Source organism: Ursus maritimus, unplaced genomic scaffold (assembly GCF_017311325.1).
Source record: "Ursus maritimus isolate PB19 unplaced genomic scaffold, ASM1731132v1 scaffold_17, whole genome shotgun sequence".
Lineage (NCBI taxonomy): Eukaryota > Metazoa > Chordata > Mammalia > Carnivora > Ursidae > Ursus > Ursus maritimus.
Genome location: NW_024424119.1, coordinates 50,436,579 through 50,454,538, shown reverse-complemented (window position 1 = coordinate 50,454,538; position 17,960 = coordinate 50,436,579). Strand labels below are relative to the sequence as shown.

At 40.4% G+C, this 17,960-nt stretch overlaps 1 protein-coding gene across 6 annotated transcripts in view; it reads right to left on the bottom strand.

Moving 5' to 3' along the window:
• GAPVD1 (GTPase activating protein and VPS9 domains 1) overlaps positions 1–17,586 on the bottom strand; it is a 74,779-nt gene extending 57,193 nt beyond the window's left edge. For 3 of the 6 annotated variants that reach the window (XM_040631888.1, XM_040631887.1, XM_040631889.1), the window contains exon 1: positions 17,440–17,577. The gene's annotated coding sequence lies outside the window, so the exon portion shown is untranslated. Of the gene's footprint in view, positions 1–17,439 lie in introns of all 6 variants that reach the window. The other 3 variants (XM_040631884.1, XM_040631885.1, XM_040631890.1) reach the window with 2 other exon arrangements.
• Positions 17,587–17,960: the final 374 nt, after the last annotated feature.

Below are 17,960 nucleotides of genomic sequence, written 5' to 3'. Positions count from 1 at the left end.
GTTTATATAGAATCTATGGCTGTTTTCATGCTACAATGGCAGAGCTGAATAGTTGCCAGAGTCCTCCAGAGTCCATATGGCCCACAAAGCCTAAAATAGTTACTATCTGGCCCTTTACAGAAAAAGCTTGCCAATTCCTGATAAGCAAGCTATACCTACTCTGATGCAGAGCATGGAGAAGAACGGCCTGAAATGTGCGAACTAGGAAATACACTCCACGGAGGATACACATATTACAAATGTTAGCGACTATGCCTGAATGAACTATTACTCAAGAGAAGGACTCTACACTAGGAAAAAAATTATTTCAAATGTTTTATGGAATGAGAATCATGTTTCATGTTTTCTCTGTTGAAACTTGCTAATTAAAGGGATCCCAAGTTAATGACAGATATCAAATGGTTCTACACTTTAACAGCTAGACTTCAAGTAAACAAGTTAATCCTCCCTTTATTAATTTAATAAATTCAGGAATAACTTTGTGAGACAGCCTATATTATGTAAGAGAAGACCACCTGCTACTTTCTCGTTTTAGAGACTACGTCAAACAGAGCAGAAAGAATACCAAAACCAGGGTCAGAAGATATGAGGCATTTAAGGCTGGGCTTTGACACCTATCGGCAGTGTGACCTACTAGCAACTTAGTCACTTCACCTAAGTTTCTGTTTCCTCACCTTCAAAACTGGAGTGTCCCTGTTCCTCTCACATGCTAAGTTGTATAGTTCACATGAGATGACTGGAAAGTGTAAATGACTACACAATGGAAGACATCATTCTTCTTGCCAATCAAAAGGTGATGTCTATCATTTCACAGGGACACAGCTCCATGTCCATCGCATAAGAGAACTGACCAAAATGAACCTTTCCATGAAAGTAAGCGGGAAGTATGAAAGTCTTAACTAAACAGATTAGAGTACTTGCTAAGGCTGTGGAACCTACACTGGTAAAAGACTATTTAAAAGTGAAAGTAAAGGCCAACAGTCTTCAGCCTAAGAGCATTTTTAGTAACATAAATGCCACACAAAAGTATGGCTTTGAAATTTGAGAACAAAGTATGCTTTGCAAATATGTTAATGTGCCTAATTTAAGATGATCTAATTAAAAATTACAGAGATAATGACAATCAAATATAATATGGGATCCTGGAACAGAAAAAGGACATCAGGTGAAAACTAAGGAAATCAAAATAACATATGAACTTTAGTTAACAATGATGTGTCAACAGTGGTTCACTAATTATAACAAATATACCATGTTAATGTAAGATGTTAGGAATAGGGGCAACTTGGCGCTGGGTATATAGGAACTCCTTGTATTATCCTCTCAATTTTTCTGTAAATCTTAAACTGTTCTAAAAAAAATAAAGCATATTTTTTTTTAAATTACACAAGTAATACACTTCTAAGTCCAAGGATCCAATTTAGCAACTTTCTTTTCAGTAAAAAAAAAAAAAAAAAAAGTATACTAACTTGAGAAAACATCTGAACATTGTAATTTATCACAATCTTCAACAACCACCACCTAGAAAAAGGATTACCAGCTACCACATGATGTTCCAGAATCCATTAACAGCTGGTAACACATTTTAGTGTTCATTTTTTTTTTAAAGATTTTATTTTTAAGTAATCTCTACACCCAACGTGTGGCTTGAACTTACAACCCCGAGATCAAGAGTTGCATGCTTTTCCAACAGAGCCAGCCAGGTGCCCCAACACATTTTAGTGTTTAAACTATCACATTGAAAACATTTCTCTCTCGGTTTACTGTGATCAAAAATGAAATACAGGGGCACCTGGGTGGCTCAGTCGTTAAGCGTCTGCCTTCGGCTCAGGGCGTGATCCCGGCGTTCTGGGATCGAGCCCCGCATCAGGCTCCTCTGCTGGGAGCCTGCTTCTTCCTCTCCCACTCCCCCTGCTTGTGTTCCCTCTCTCGCTGGCTGTCTCTCTGTCAAATAAATAAATAAAATCTTAAAAAAAAAAATGAAATACAGACACTTCATAACAAAATTTCCACAGGCACATTACATTTTGCACTAATTCCTGGTCAAGCGAAGCAAGGCAAATATACTTCCTAGCCAGAACCGTTTAAGAAAAGTCTGCCTTTACATTAATTTCCATTTAACAGCAAACTTTCTTAAAAGGCATTATAAATAGTTATGGCTGAATTCAAAGAGAATTTTAATTGACTGGTGGTAGTAAAATACATTGGTGCTTAGGAAATAAAAAGAATAGTAACTGGGACGCCTGGGTGGCTCAGTTGGTTAAGTGTCTGCGTCCGGCTCAGATCATGATCCCAGGGTCCTGGGATCAAGTCCTGCATTGGGCTCCTTGCTCAGCAGGGAGCCTGCTTCTCCCTCAGCTTGTGCGCGCGCTCTCTCTCTCTCTCTGACAAATAAATAAATAAAATCTTAAAAAAGAAGAACTACCACACATTTCAGGCTTGTCATGAACTAGGCACCAATCAGGGGCTTTAATATGGATGTTCTCCTTTAATCTGTGTAACACTCCTGAAAGGCAGGTATTCTTACCGACATTTTATAGGTGAGGAAACTGAGGAAATTAAATAATCTGCCCAAGGTCAAGTTAGTAACTGGCAAAGCTGAGAGTAAAAGCCAGGTACATGTGGCTCACCGAGCTTTTACCACTATGCCATCTGTGAGTGCTGTAATTCACAGCCAAGGACAACTTTTAATCACCCCAATCTTTGGCCAACTGTTAATATGCGAGTCGGTATCGGGACAAGTCCCCCTTTCTTTGAAAGTTTCAAACTGTCTGACAAAGTCAAGTTTAGTTGGACTTCAGGACTAAATAAATAACCTATATTCCCTCAAATTCTATGAAAGAAATAAATGAAAGTTTAGAAAAAGTTACTAGAGATTAATTCCTTAAATCCCTCTTTTTACATCTGCTAGCTCCTCTCCCACCATTTCTTCACTTCCCCAAAGCAGTTGTTGCCGCCATACTATATCCTCAAGTCTCCAACACGAGCAGATGCTATCATATAGGCCCCAAGAGGCCCACAGCCTTCAAATGAACCCAGATTTATCCTTCAAGACCCAGCCCCCGAATCTCTTCCCTCTGTGAAGCTCTGGGGGAACTGCTCCCACCAACAGAGAGCATCCCTTCCTCCCTATGACACTAAATAACAATGAACCATGAGGTAGGAAAGTTATTCCATTTTCTTTTTTTAAGTAGACTCCATGCCCAGCGTGGAGCCCAGCATGTGGCCTGAACTCATGACCCTGAGATCAAGAACTGAGCTGAGATCAAGAGTGGGATACTTAACTGACTGAGCCACCCAGGTACCCCGAAAGCTACCCCATTTTCAAGCCTCTTTCAATCCTTCTATTCACATCATGGAGAAAATCTAAGCAAGGTGCCAATTTGTCTTCAACACTTTTCTAACACTTTGCTAATCTCTCCTTTTAATTAAAGGATAGCAGGCCTCAATCCCAGCACTTTTTAAAAAAATTTTTATTTATTTTGAGAAGACAGAGAGAGAGGGTAAGCAAGGGGAGGGGCTCAGGGAGAGAGAGAGAATCTTAAGCAGCCTCCATGCTCAGCACGGAACCCCACGCAGGGCTTGATCTCAAGACCCTGAGGCCATGACCTGAGCCGAAACCAAGAGGTGGACGCTTAACTGAGCACCCAGGGGCCCCAAACCCGGCACCTTCTGCAAATAGTACCTAGCTAGGTTTCATAACATTGTTTTGTTTTTATTATATTTAAGTTGCTTTCTATTTAGGATATGAGGTGTTAGCCTTTCATTACGGTAATAACATAAAGCTGCTTTTTTTTTTTTTTTAGATTTTTATCTATTTATTTGACAGGGAGCGGGAGAGAGAGCAGGAGAGAAAGCACAGGCAGGGGGAGGAGCAGAGGGAGAGGGAGAAGCAGACTTCCCACTGAGCAGGGAGCCCAATGCCGGGCTCAATCCCAGGACCCGGGGATCATGACCCGAGCCAAAGGCAGACGCTTACCCACTGAGCCATCTGGGCGCCCCAACGTAAAGCTTCTTGAAAAATATTTTTAAATTGTGTCCACAAAAAAAGACAAATAAATAATAGTACAAATAGGATCCGGATTTGGGGAAAATTATGATGTTACTCAAGGATTAAGCATGGGAAACATTTTTAGATACCGATGCCTACACCTTGACAGAACTGCAAGTTCCTTTTTTGTTGTTCATTATATAGGTACTTATTCATATTAACCTGATACGACAAAAAAGGACATGACTGACAATTTTTAATTACCTACCTACCACAATGTTAGCTCCTATATTTTATCAATCAAATATTTTAAATCTGAGGATTTATTTTAACTACCCACCACTTTTCAGGAATCTAACCAATCCATACAAGACAGAGACATCCCTGGCAAATATTTTTTATACATATAAATAACCATCTTGAATTACAAGGATTTGTCCACATGTGCTTCCCCTTACAAGACTTAACCTCATTCAGTTCAGTTACAGTTCATTACTCATTTTAAAATATTTTGTTAAATTAAATGACCTAAAAATCGTCAGGTATTAAAAATGAACTCACTTCTTTCCAAAAAATGGACAGACAAGCACGGTAAGCTTAACACACTTCCTTCATTTATTCATTCAACAAATGTTTGTTAAATATCTGCAATGTGCTAGGCACCGATGAACAAGACGGGTAATGTCTGCCCTTGAGGGCCCTGTGTTCTCACACTGTACGTGATATTAACAATTGTGAACAGTTTTTACAAATCAGATTTCGATATACCCTCTACTTCGACTCCTTTGGCCACTCTTGTCATTGGCCAGTTAACTCTCACTCAGGCATCAGAGCCCAGTCCAAGCCGAGGAGGCTCTCCTGGCCATTCTCATCCGGTCTCATTCGGGCTCATCTCCATCAAAGCATTTTACACTGTGAGCAACAACATGCTGTTTTCTCAACAAAACTCCAAGCAACCTGAAGTAGGGAGATAGTCATCTTGGCATCCCCACTGCTTAGCAGACAGACCTGCGTTTAGCAGGTACTGATTTAATGTCTACATTCATAAAAAGTTAATAAATAAAGGACTGAATGATCAAGAGCGATGTGCTAGTTAGGAATCAGCCAAGCGACTTCTAACCAGTTCCAAAATGATTAAAGAACAGTAATTAATTTAAGTTGAAAATATCTACTATCTTTCTAATAGACATATTTTAAATAATTATTAATGTACTAAAAAAGATATTTCCTCACAATTAAGAAATAACTATCAATAAGGAGGGGAAGGAAACAATAATACTTCAATATCGTCAGTTGGTATATTTGAAACAAGAGTAAAACATTGTAGGAAAAAAATGGACTTAGTACCAACTCTTCCTGGCATAACTACAAGGAACTGAAAGGCACCCGACTTTGAAGATGTAAGTAATATAAAGCCAGAGAGTATTTACATCTCAAATTAACACACCAGACTTCCTGTTCTAACACCAAAATTTTAGACCCTACCAAAGTAAATAAAATCCACATAGATGTCGATTTTACCCCTAAAACACTACTAATTTTCCAGAACTAAAGAAGACAGACTAACCACAAAAATAATGAAATTCATACATATCCAACGGCCTGTGGGTTAAGCTTGGATTTTATTATACAACTCAGCTGAGAGAGTATCAAAACACCTGGACAGCAAAAAATATGCATTACTTAGTAAATACTCATGTATCCTCACTTGTTCCAGTTCAAAAACCTTCACTTTTTAAAGTATTACTTGAAACCATTACTAATGTAACTGGCAATATTAAACAAGATGAAGTTTGAAAGACACTAAGTGAGTTATGGTACACATCTGCCATCGAATATTATATAATTATTAAGGAGATAGAGGTACAGAGAAAGTTGTCCATCTTTACATGAAAAAAGCACAGTACAGATCAGTGGGCCAGGAAGACCCCAGAGGCAGCTAAAACACAACATGTGAGCAAGACAACCTGGACTCAATCTCAGCTTTGCCACTCACGAGCTGTGCAACCTTTGGTAATTACTTCTCCCTGCCTCACTTTTTTCATCTCCAAATGGATATAAAATAGAATCTAATTCATAAGATATATTCATAGAGTTGTGAAGATTTAAGTTAATATATCTAGGGGCGCCTGGGTGGCTCAGTCAGTTAAGTGTCTGACTCTTGATTTTGGCTCAGGTCATGATCTCATAGTTGTGAGATCAAGCCCTATGTCAGGCTCCGCGCTGGGCATGGAACATGCTTAGAATTCTCTCACCCTTTCCCTCTGTCCCTCCCCCGCTAAAACAACAACAACAACAACGACAACAACAACAACAACGACGACAAGTTAATATATGTAAAGTACTATGCAAGCACAAATGTTAACTATAATTTCAGGGGGGAAAAAATCCAAAACATACAGTATGTGCATGCATATGTGGGGAAGAAAAGCTTTGACTTTTTGCATTTTTTTAAGTTTATATGTATTTTTTTAGTAATCTCTATACCCAGCATGGGACTCGAATTCACAATCCCGTGATAAAGAGCCACATGCTCTTCTGACGGAGCCAGCCAGGCACCCCTTTTCCCTTTTTTGCACCGTTTTTAGGTTGTTGTTTTTTTGTTTTTGTTTTTAAGATTTATTTATTTTAGAGACAGAAAGAGAGAGTGTGCATGAGCGAGCAAGTGGGGGAACGGGCAGAAGGAGAGGGAGAGAGAATCCCAAGCAGACTTCATGCTGAGCACAGAGCCCAACGCAGGGCTTGATCCCACAACCCCAAGATCACAACCTGAGCCAAAATCGAGTTGGATGCTTAAGTGACTGTGCCACCCAGGCACCCCTTAAGTTTTTTGTTTTTTTTTTTTTAAGATTTTATTTATTTGAGAGAGAGAAAGAGAGTGTGTGTGTGCACACACACGAGCGGGGAGGGGGGGTGCAGGGGGGGGGAAGCAGAGGGAGAGGGAGAAACAGACTCCCCACTGAGCAGGAAGCCCAGTGCAGACTCCTTCCAAACCTGGGCCAAAGGCAGACCCAGGTGCCCAATTTTGGTTTTCGGTTTTTTTGTTTTCTTTATTTTTCAAACAAAGAACATTACTTTAGTAATTTTTTTTAAAAAATGAGAACATAATAAAAACTTGGCACTAAGATCCCCCCTCTGAAAGATCTGCTAGTGCAATTACTTAAACACTTGGGACCAGACAAATTCTGTGAATAATTATATATTTAAACTGAAAGTTTTCAAGTGCAACAAAAGGGACAGTACTTCTGGACACAGTTCAACAGTAACAAGCTACATACCAATAAGCAGAACTGCAACGGCTTTAAAATTATGTCCTTTGATTTCCCAGAAACAATAAATTATACAGAAATATGCACCCAATCTAGAAGTGGGTATCAGGAACTTTCACAATTAGATAAGTCTCCATTAATTTTATTAGTCAAAATTAAATACCACCAAATCTAATTTCCTCCAATTCAACAATCTCTAATGACAACTCACTAAGACATATATAAACCTGGAGCTCAAGATAAACCAAATGATTTTTTAAAAACCTAAAACCCTTAGAACCCTTTGAGAACTTTTGAGAGAAAGATTTCACCACCTCACATGCTTTGAGGAAGCTTTGGTCCCCTGGATAAACTTAGCTTCCTCTGTAAATACAGTGAGTGGATAAAACAACCAAACAGAAGAGCAGAAAGAGAACTTTGAGCTTCAGCTGCATTTTTTGCTGAGCTGTAATACTGGTAAAGCCTGTTTCAAGATCCAAGAATCCACCCTAAAAATTAGGGAAGGTATGTAAACAGCAGGCTGTCATGTTCATTTCATCACATTTACCATACCATTGACTGTGTTTTACCTTAAAGGAACCTCCTGGACAATAAATAAATAAATAATAAATGGCAAATAAATCTAATTTTAAATAGCTTTTCAAGAAGAAATCAATCATTAAGATGCTTTCATAGAATTATGAAATTCATAATTTTTTTAAAGATTTTATTTATTTATTTGACAGAGAGAGAGACAGCCAGCGAGAGAGGGAACACAAGCAGGGGGAGTGGGAGAGGAAGAAGCAGGCTCCCATCAGAGCAGGGAGCCCCAAGTGGGGCTCGATCCCAGGACCCTGGGATCGTGCCCTGAGCCGAAGGCAGACACTTAATGACTGAGCCACCCAGGCGCCCCGAAATCCATAATTTTAACTAGTTTACATAATGCCTACAAAAAGAGAAAGAACTCAATAAATGCTAGTTATTATTACCATTAATGATGAAACAGAAACTTACTCAGAAGGAGGCTTAATAGGTCACTTTCCATCAGAATCCAAGTTGGCCCATCACAACCTTGAATAGTTAGATATTAAGAAACACGTGGTTCTAGACGACTCAAAGACTCCTTGGGTCTCTTTTGCAGAAAAAGAATTCACCTAGTCTTCCATAGGCTTTTCAATACAGAAATCTGTATTTGTAAACATTTTGCAATTCTGCCTTGTAACTTTGAGACCTAATGTATTTTTGTCAGGTAGTCATGATTTACAAATAATGGAAGTAAAATCAATAGATAGGGTCAGAGTTTTACATTAGAAAATGACAGGAGATAGTTCAGACTGGGTTAAAAATAGATGACTTTAGGGGCGCCTGGGTGGCTCAGTTGGTTAAGTGTCTCCCTTCAGCTCAGGTCATGATCCCAGGGGCCTGGGATCAAGCCCCGCATCAGGGTCTCTGCTCAGTGGGGAGTCTGCTTCTCCCTTTCTCCCTCCCTCTGCCTCTCCCCCTGCTTGTTCTCTCTCTCTCTCTAATAAATAAAATCTTTTAAAAAAATAGATGAGTTTAGCCTAAGTCCTAAAACCTTTAAAAATACACGTATTTGGATGAAATTAAGACCACTTAAGAAGATAATCTGACTCTGATTCTGTAAAAAGAGAAACAGGCTAATAACCCTTGACTAATGCTTTTGTCCTTCAAATTTTCCAATTTTAATCCTTTCAAAGAGTCACAGAAAATAAATTGGAAACATAAATTAGTAAGTTAAAAAAAAGGAAGAACTGAACATGTTTGACGACATGTTTCCCACTAGTCTCTAGCGTGGGTGTACTGGCATTACAAGGGAGCAAGACCAAGCAAGCACCTTTTCGGACAGATTAATGAGCAGACATCTTGCCTGCTTTTAGCGTTACAACAGTAGGCTTAAAGCCTTATTTTTTAAAAATGGCATACAAAAAAGGTGTATACAAAGATAATTTTGGCTTGATATATATATATATACTGTTTAAGCTATACTGTTAAACATTTGCTCAACCATTCATTTACATATAGTAAACACAAAAACTTGAAATATGAACAAATATTCACCACTTCTGACTATTGCATTGCAGAGTTCAAAACTGGGTTTCAGGGGTGCCTGGCTGGCTCAGTTGGAAGACCATGCAATACCTGATCTCAGGGTCATGAGTTTGAGCCCTACAATGGGTATATAGATTACTTAAATAAATAAACTCAAAAAAAAAAAAAAAACCTGGATTTCAGCTTAGAAACAGTGAAAAACTGCCCTACTGTTGTTTCTACAAAATCATAATAAAAATTGAAACATATTCCAAAAAATAAGAAAACATAGGTAAGTATAAAGAAAGAAATTTTAATTACCTATAATTTAAGAACAAGGCGGGGGCTGGGTGACTCAGTCGTTAAGCGTCTGCCTTCGGTTCAGGGCATGATCCCAGGGTTCTGGGATCGAGTCCCGCATGGGGCTCCCTGCTCCGCTGGGAGCCTGCTTCTTCCTCTCCCATTCCACCTGCTTGTGTTCCCTCTCTCGCTGGCTGTCTCTCCCTCTATCAAATAAATAAATCTTTTCAATAAATAAATAAATAAAAATTAAAAAAAATAAAAATAAAAACAAGAGGGGTGCCTGGTTGGTTCAGTCTGTAGACAACACAACTCTGGATCTCAGGGTTATGAGTTCAAACCCCACACTGGGCATGAAGCCTACTTAAAATTTTAAAAAAAGAAAAAGCCAAACAAAAATAAAAACAAGAAATCAAACAGCTCAGTGCCCAAGCGTCTTCTAAAATGTGTACATGATACAGAAATTATTGGTCTTAGTTACTTTAAAAATGAAAATACCTTGATTAGGACTACTTAAGGGGTGGTTCAGATGTAAAAAAATATGTAACTGAAATCCTTCATACCTATGAAAAGATTAACTCCAGGAGACGGAATTGTGTATAGCAAAAAAACCAAAAGTTGGAAGGGGGGAAAGAAGTTAATTAGCCATTTGAGAATTTTTTTTCAAGTACTGGTTTTTCCATAGCAAGTAAGAGGGATTCCACTTATATCAGGCTTTAAAAAATAATAATAATAATAAAATTTAAAAAATCACACTTGACCTTGGAGAATCCTAGAGTAATATGTAACCAACTCTGCCCAATAACAATCCTAAAAAAAATTGTTTTAATCTTTTAAATAAAGTGAAATGTCTTACCATTAGGAGTACATCCACTTTCCCTCTTCAATCTCCTACAATAATTAGGGGTAATTTCTCCAAATGCCATTATGAGGCAGCATCACCTTGTAAGGTGGGAAGTGCTCTCCGCCAGCACTGGAAAGCAGCTCACAAACTCACAGTGGAGTCAACTGGTGAAGTGAGAAGTGACAGCACTGTGATGGTGGCCAAAACGGCACCAAGACTAAGGCTTGTTTTAAAGTCAGGGATGTGGTAACAAGGTGGAAAAGAGTAAAAGAAGATTGAAAGCCTGAGCACCAAAAGATAACTAGCAATTACTGAACCACAGCCACGTTCCTGATGCTTCTCATATGCTATTGTTATTAGTCAATCCTAACACACCCACTTTACAGAAGAGGAATTAGGTTTAGAAAAGTCAAATACCTTACTGCCTAACCATTCTATCATGCAGCAGAGAATTCAAAACTAGATTTGTTTGACTTTACAGCCCACACTCGTCCTCCCCCCCCCCACCTCTCTGGCTCTTCAGAATATTGACTTCAGGTTCCCCTGAGCAATCTCACTGTAGTGAGCACGAGGAAGGGGCTGATACACCTGCAGGCAAACGATCACATACTATCAGCTGGGTAGCGTCAATTTTTCAGTATTTCTTCATCCCAAGCTACCTTTACAATCTTTCCTCCCATTTTTCCATTTCACAGACCTAACACATTAGCCAGAAAAAGAAAAAAAAAAAAAAAGGAAAAAGACTTGGATATTCTCTAATTTACAAATTCCTCTTCTTTGTTCAGGTTGTTCCTTCACCTGGAGCCCTTCTCCAATAGCCCTATAGCCAATTACATCTATGATTTTTGGTCCAGTTCAAATGTGTCCTTCACACAGCATTCCCTGACCTTCTACTCTCCCATCAGTGGTAGTATCTCCAATCTAAATCTTCTTTATCCTTTACACTTGTACCTCTATAAACAACTCATGAGTCTGTTAAAGTTTTTAAAAAAATCACTCCAGGGGCACCTGGGTGGCACAGTCCGTTAAGCCGCAGACTCTTGGTTTTGGATCGGGTCATGTTCTCAGAGTTGTGAGATTGAGTCCCACGAATGTGTGGTGGTTTTGGTTTGAGCCTGCCGGGTTGGAATTCTACCTTCCACAGACGGTGGGACTTTGGCAAGTTACTTAACTTCTATGTGCTTCAGTGTCTTCTTTAAATAGGACCTACTACATAGGGTAGTCGTGAGGATTTTACAGGTCAGTGAAAGTAAAGCATCTAGCGTGGTGCCAGGCACACTGCAGGAGCAGAATGCATAAGAGCCAGATATGGAATATTTGTCCCTTCAGCTGCTGACGTGTAGCAGAACCAGTTACTTTATTTTTTTAAATTTTATTTGTTTCAGAAAGAGAGAGGGAATGGGTAGAATCAGAGGAGGAGGGAGAGGGAGAAAGTATCTGAAGCAGACTCAGCACTGAGCACAGAGCCCAACACGGGGCTTGATCCCGCTGTGAGATCATGACCTGAGCCGAAACCAAGAGTTCATACTTAACCGACTCAGCCACCCAGGCACCCCAGAACAAGTTACTTTATGGATTGAATGCCTTGTGCACAGTGGTCAAATATTTACTAGTGCTCTGCTAAACAATTTCACATTAGACTCTGAAACTTCCATATTTTGATATAAAAATATTTGATGTTTGATATTTTGATACAGAAGACAGGTTGAAGAGTGTGAACTGAGAAATGAATAAAAACAGAAGTATAAAATTCTGAGTCTATCTCCAATATTGCATGTATTACTCTGTGAGCAGGTTTAGAAGTCTATTGCCTTAAACCAGTGCTTTTTTTTTTTTTAAAGATTTATTTATTTGAGAGACAGCGAGCATGGGGGAGGGGGGCACGGAGCAGAGGGAGAGGGAGAGAGAAACTCAAGCAGACTCCATGCTGATCATAACCCCATCACTCAGCTAGATCTCCTAACCCTGATATCGTGACCTGAGCCAAAACAAAGAGTTGGACACTTAACCAACTGAGCCATCCAGGTGTCCCTTAAACCAGTGTTGTTTAAAACAAACATTATGTGGGGACGCCTGGGTGGCTCAGTCAGTTGAGTGTCTGCCTTCAGCTCAGGTCATGAGCCCAGGACTGAGCCCTGCATGGGGTTCCCTGCTCAGCGGGGATCTGCTTCTCCCTCTCCCTCTGCCTCCTCCCCGCTGCTCATGTTCCATCTCTGTCTCTCTCTCAAATACATAAAACCTTTTTAAAAAGGGAGAAAAGATTTTTTTACATTAAAAAAATAAAAGAGGGGCGCCTGGGTGGCTTGGTTGGTTGAGCGTCGGACTCTTGATTCTGGCTTAGGTGCTGATCTCGGGGTTCTGGGATCGAGCCCCATGTTGGGCTCCATGCTTAGCGGGGAGTCTGCTTGAGATTCTTTCCCTCTCCCTCTGTCCCTCCTCCCGCTCACACAAGTGCTTGCTCTCTCTAAAATAAATAAGTAAATCTTTAAAAATAAAATAAAATAATCACATCACTGATTATTTATTAATTACAAAGGAAAAGGGTGCCTTTACAATAGAAATCTAGTGGATACTACTTTATTCAAATGATCAAATTTACATCAATAATGAAACTGACATTTGATGCGTCTAGATGTGATACACTGAGACCTAAAATCAACTACACACCATTTCCAACCAAAAATGTTTAACCTGAATCTGATCATGCAGGAACATTCAGACAAATACAAATTGAGGAGCATCCTATAAAACAACTGGTCTGGATACTTACTGTCATGAGACACCCTCCACCCCGCCCCCTTCTAAAGGCTGGAAAATCAGTCCAGATTCAAGCAGGCAACTAAATGCAATGCAAGCTCCTTAAATGAATCTTGGGTCAAACACAAAACCAAATATCTAAGGACAGTACTGGGACAACTGGGGAAAATTGAATCAGGTACTATACGTTAAACAATAATATTATATCCATGTTAAATTCCTTGAGGGGACAACTGAACTGCAAATATGTAGAAGAAAGTGTTTGTTCTTGGGAAATACATACCCATATTTACGGGTAAAGCGTCCTGATGGTATCTATATCTCTCAAATGGTTCAGCAAAAAATGTGTCTACTAATGCATAAAGCAAGCATAGCAAAATGTTAACAACTATGGAATCTAGGTAGAGTACAAAGGTGTTATTATACTACTGTTGCAACTCTTCTGTAGGCTTACAATTTTTCAAAGAGTTGGGAAACAATACTTAAAAGTTATGGATTCAGGGGTGCCTGGCTGGCTCAGTCAGAAGATCATGGAACTCCTGATCTCGGGGTTGAGAGTTCAAGCCCCACATGGGTGTAGAAACTACTTTAAAAAAAAAGTTACGGACTCAAAACACAAAATCAACAGAATATAGGAAAGGTGCAAAGATGACTTAGCACTTGCATTCAGTTTTCCAGAACTGTTAACATCATCATAGTTGCTTTTAGTCTTTAAAGAAAACTTACAGTATCATCCCCTTTGCACCACCTCCACCCATTCTTATTGCCCTCCAGAAGTTGTGAAATTACGAGGCAGGGTATGCCCATCTTCAACTTTACTAAATAACTGCAAATGTTGTCTCTCAAGGCAGCTGTACCAATTTAAACTCCTACATTGTTTAGAATCTGTCCTACATAGAAACTGTCCTACAGCAGTTTCTAAATTACCATTTTCAGCGACATCTTCACCAACTTTGATACTGTCAGACATTAAAATTTTTTATCAATCTGATGTGAAAAATTCAGTGTCATTTATACCAACCTAGGATCACAAAGTAAAAGAACCTTAGCAAAATAAGAACTTCATCCACAGACCCTTCCTTCCTTTTATCACATCATTGTAGAATGTTCAGGATAATCAAACCTACATGGCAGCAAGTACTAAGAATGATTAGTGCCCACATGAAACCAAATGCCCACAAAAGTACTGCATAGTGTTTGGGAAATAATTTCTTGTCTTTTAAAAAAAGATGAAAAGGTTCAAATTCAACCCAGCATACATAATACTATTTGTAAGATTTTAAAAATAGATATTTTATTCCTAGAAATAAATAACCTAGCTCTTATAAATTAACTAATTTACTCATTCATCAAGTATTTACTGTGTACCTGTCATGTGCCAGCCACTATTCCAGCATTGTGGCAAAGACAAACACCCTATTCTCACAGAGCTAACATTCTAATGGGGAGACAAAAAATTAAAAAACTAATACACAGATAATATGATATCAGATAGATACATGCTATTAAAAAAAATAAAGGGGCAGGGGACAAAGAATGACAAAGGATGCAGTGTAAGGACACAAAAAGTATCAGGCAATATCTCTCCAAGGCAGTGATTTTGTCATACGGTGTGTTCAATTCAACATAAACTATTTCAGCACCAATATCTTTTCATAAAATACTCTTCTCCACTTTTCCATACCCCCCTTTATTTTTTCCAGAAAAAAAAAAGTTTGCTGCAGTGGTTTTTCCATTATTGCTATTATTTTAGAGGTAAAAAAAAGTCTCACGCAAGGTGTTGACAGGTGCTTTACAAACAGTTGCAAATTTCAAGTCCCACATATTCTAAAGAAATGTTAACAGTGATCTGTCGGTGAGAAGTCTGAGGCCAAAATGAAGCTGAACTGTAAGAATTTAAAATGGAATTTCGAGAAAATTATTTACCAATTCTCCAACTCTATCACCTGCACATTTACTTTCTATTATATATGAGAAAAATAATAGCAATAGGAAAATATATTTGAAGAGAGATACTGTGGTTTTTACTAAAAGATAAAAAAAAATTAGAATATCCCCCTCTTTGGGGCGCCTGGGTGGCACAGCGGTTAAGCATCTGCCTTCGGCTCAGGGTGTGATCCTGGCGTTATGGGATCGAGCCCCACATCAGGCTCCTCCGCTATGAGCCTGCTTCTTCCTCTCCCACTCCCCCTGCTTGTGTTCCCTCTCTCCCTGGCTGTCTATCTCTGTCAAATAAATAAATAAAATCTTAAAAAAAAAAAAAAAAGAATATCCCCCTCTTTGGGGTGCCTGGGTGGCTCAGTTGGTTAAGAGTCTGCCTTCGGCTCAGGTCATGATCCCAAGGTCCTGGGATTGAGCCCCACATTGAACCCCACTTCCCTCCAACTCCCTGCTCAGCGGAAGTCGGCTTCTCCCTCTGCCCCTCCCCACTCATTCTCATTCTCTCTCCCCCCTCAGATAAATAAATACAATCTTAAAAAAAAAAAAAAAGCATATCTCCCTCTTTAAAAGCCACACTACCTATATGATTTAAAGAAAACCAGCCCGCACTAAAATTTCCTTTCACAGGCTTACACAAGAGCTTAGAAGGCTTCAACCACTTAGAACTAGGCGGTGCCTTACTACAAAAATCTAAGGGCCAAAGTATTCACTTCCCTTTTTTCCTCAGATTATTTTGCTGATTCCCCAGCACCCTGAATGAAGTATCTGCAGTCTATCTTTCAAAATTATTACTCTGACCCAGACAAATCTTCTTTTACTTCCCTGTGTACAAAATTTCCTCTTTCATCCATACTATAATCCTATCTGCCTTGTCTTCTTTCTTAAAAAAAAAAAAAAAAAAAGATTCAAATATCCTTCGAGGCTGACTTACAGATCCCCAAACACTTACTTCTACCTTAGGAGTTCTTAATCTCTTTGCACCACGGATCTTTTTGGTAGTCTGGTGAAGCCTATGGACTCTCTCTCAGATAGATTTTTATTTTTATTTTTATTTTATTGATTGATTGTAATCTCGACACCCAACATGGGGCTTGAACTCACGACCCTGAGATCAAGAGTTCCACACTCTACCAACAGAACCAACCAGGCGCCCCTCAGATTGCTTTTAAATACATAATTAAATATATGAAATTTTGAAAGAAACCAATTATACAGAACTATTATTTAAAAATAGTGATTTGGTAATATGTGAGCTTTATCATCACATTAAATAACAAGATCTAAGAGTGTGTCTAATAATGCCATAAATTTGAAAAAAATATAAGCATAAATACTATTCTGAGATATCTGCAAAAACTGTAGACACGATACAAAAATATTTGTAATTTTTATTGATGACAAAGTCACAGGCATTGCTAATTCCGCTGTGGTCTGTTGCCTACATTCATAATTGAAGGAACTAATAAATTAGTTATCAAACAATAAAACCAGATGTGATTTTATCCCCATTCTAGTTCAAAAATCCCCTATATTCTATCCAACTGGTGAAATCCCAGGTTAAAATCCTTTCTAGTTCAAAGCTGTGCTCAAACTGACTTCTGTCACAAATTTTAAAATAAAAACAATGATTCCTCCTTTGGCCTAGCTCTCATCTGAACATACCACCACACCTGTTTTTCCACGATCTTACATACACAGAACACTGTTTATTTCTATGGTTTGCCTAGCCAGCACCCATTTAAATTTGACAGTCAATAAAAGGTGAAGCTGAAAGAAGGGAGATGGAAGCAACCAACAGTCCCTCATTTCCAAGATATCCAACAGCAAGTGGAAAAATGCCAAGTATACTGTGTGTGTGTGTTTCGTAGGTGGGCTGCCCCCAGACCCAGGAGTCCAGCTTGTCAAGAGTCCCCGAAGCATGACATCTTCAACAGCGGCACTCAGAAGATATTCCACCTCCTTCTCGCCTCCTATGCTCAGTTCTCTACCTGCCAGGTCGCTCGCCTGTGGCTCCCACCCGAAGCCGCCCCGCCGTTCTCCGGTCCCTTCCCATCCCATCCCCCACGCGTCCCTCCCTCCCGTCTGCCCCAGGCCGCCCTGGCCCCCGGGGGCCGCCACATCTGTCCCTTGGGCTTAACCATGTGTCCCCCTACCCCCACTTCTACCGACTCGGGACGGAAGGGCCCAGGGGTCAGCTGGACTGGGCGGCCCGGCCATTAGGCGCAGGCTGCGGCCCTAGGCCAAACCAGCCCAGCCGCCAGGCAGCGAGCCGCGCACTCCACGCTAGTTAACCGGAGACGCGCACTCACCACGGGGTTCACACGGAGGAGGGCACCGAGGTCTCCGCCGCACCGCCACTCCGCCTCGGAGCCGTCGCCCTCGCCGCGAGCTGCCACCGCCGCTGCCGCCGCCGCCGCCGCCGCCACTACTTGCAAGCTGGCTTCCCTGCGTCCTGCGGCGGCGCTGCCGCCACGCCATCGCGCGTGCGCGGCGCCGCGGGGGCCCCTGGGACTGGTGGTTCGCGCGGGCGCCCAGAACGGCCCAGAACGGCCCTTCCGGTTTTGCCAGCCCAGTCGGCCGCCAGCTTGAGCGGTCGTGGGCTACTGCGTTAACGCGAGGCGCCTTCCGAAAAATTGTTCCTCGTCAGACGCGCGACCTTGCTTCCGCGTAGGGTGCTGCTGGGTGTGGAAAAACCCGCCTGTGCAAGTACGTGTAAAGTAAAAGAATTTAGAGCATTTACATCTTCGGTAACAAGTGTCGCTTGCCCAGGACACATCACTCGTCACACACACACACACACACACACACACACACACACACACACACACAC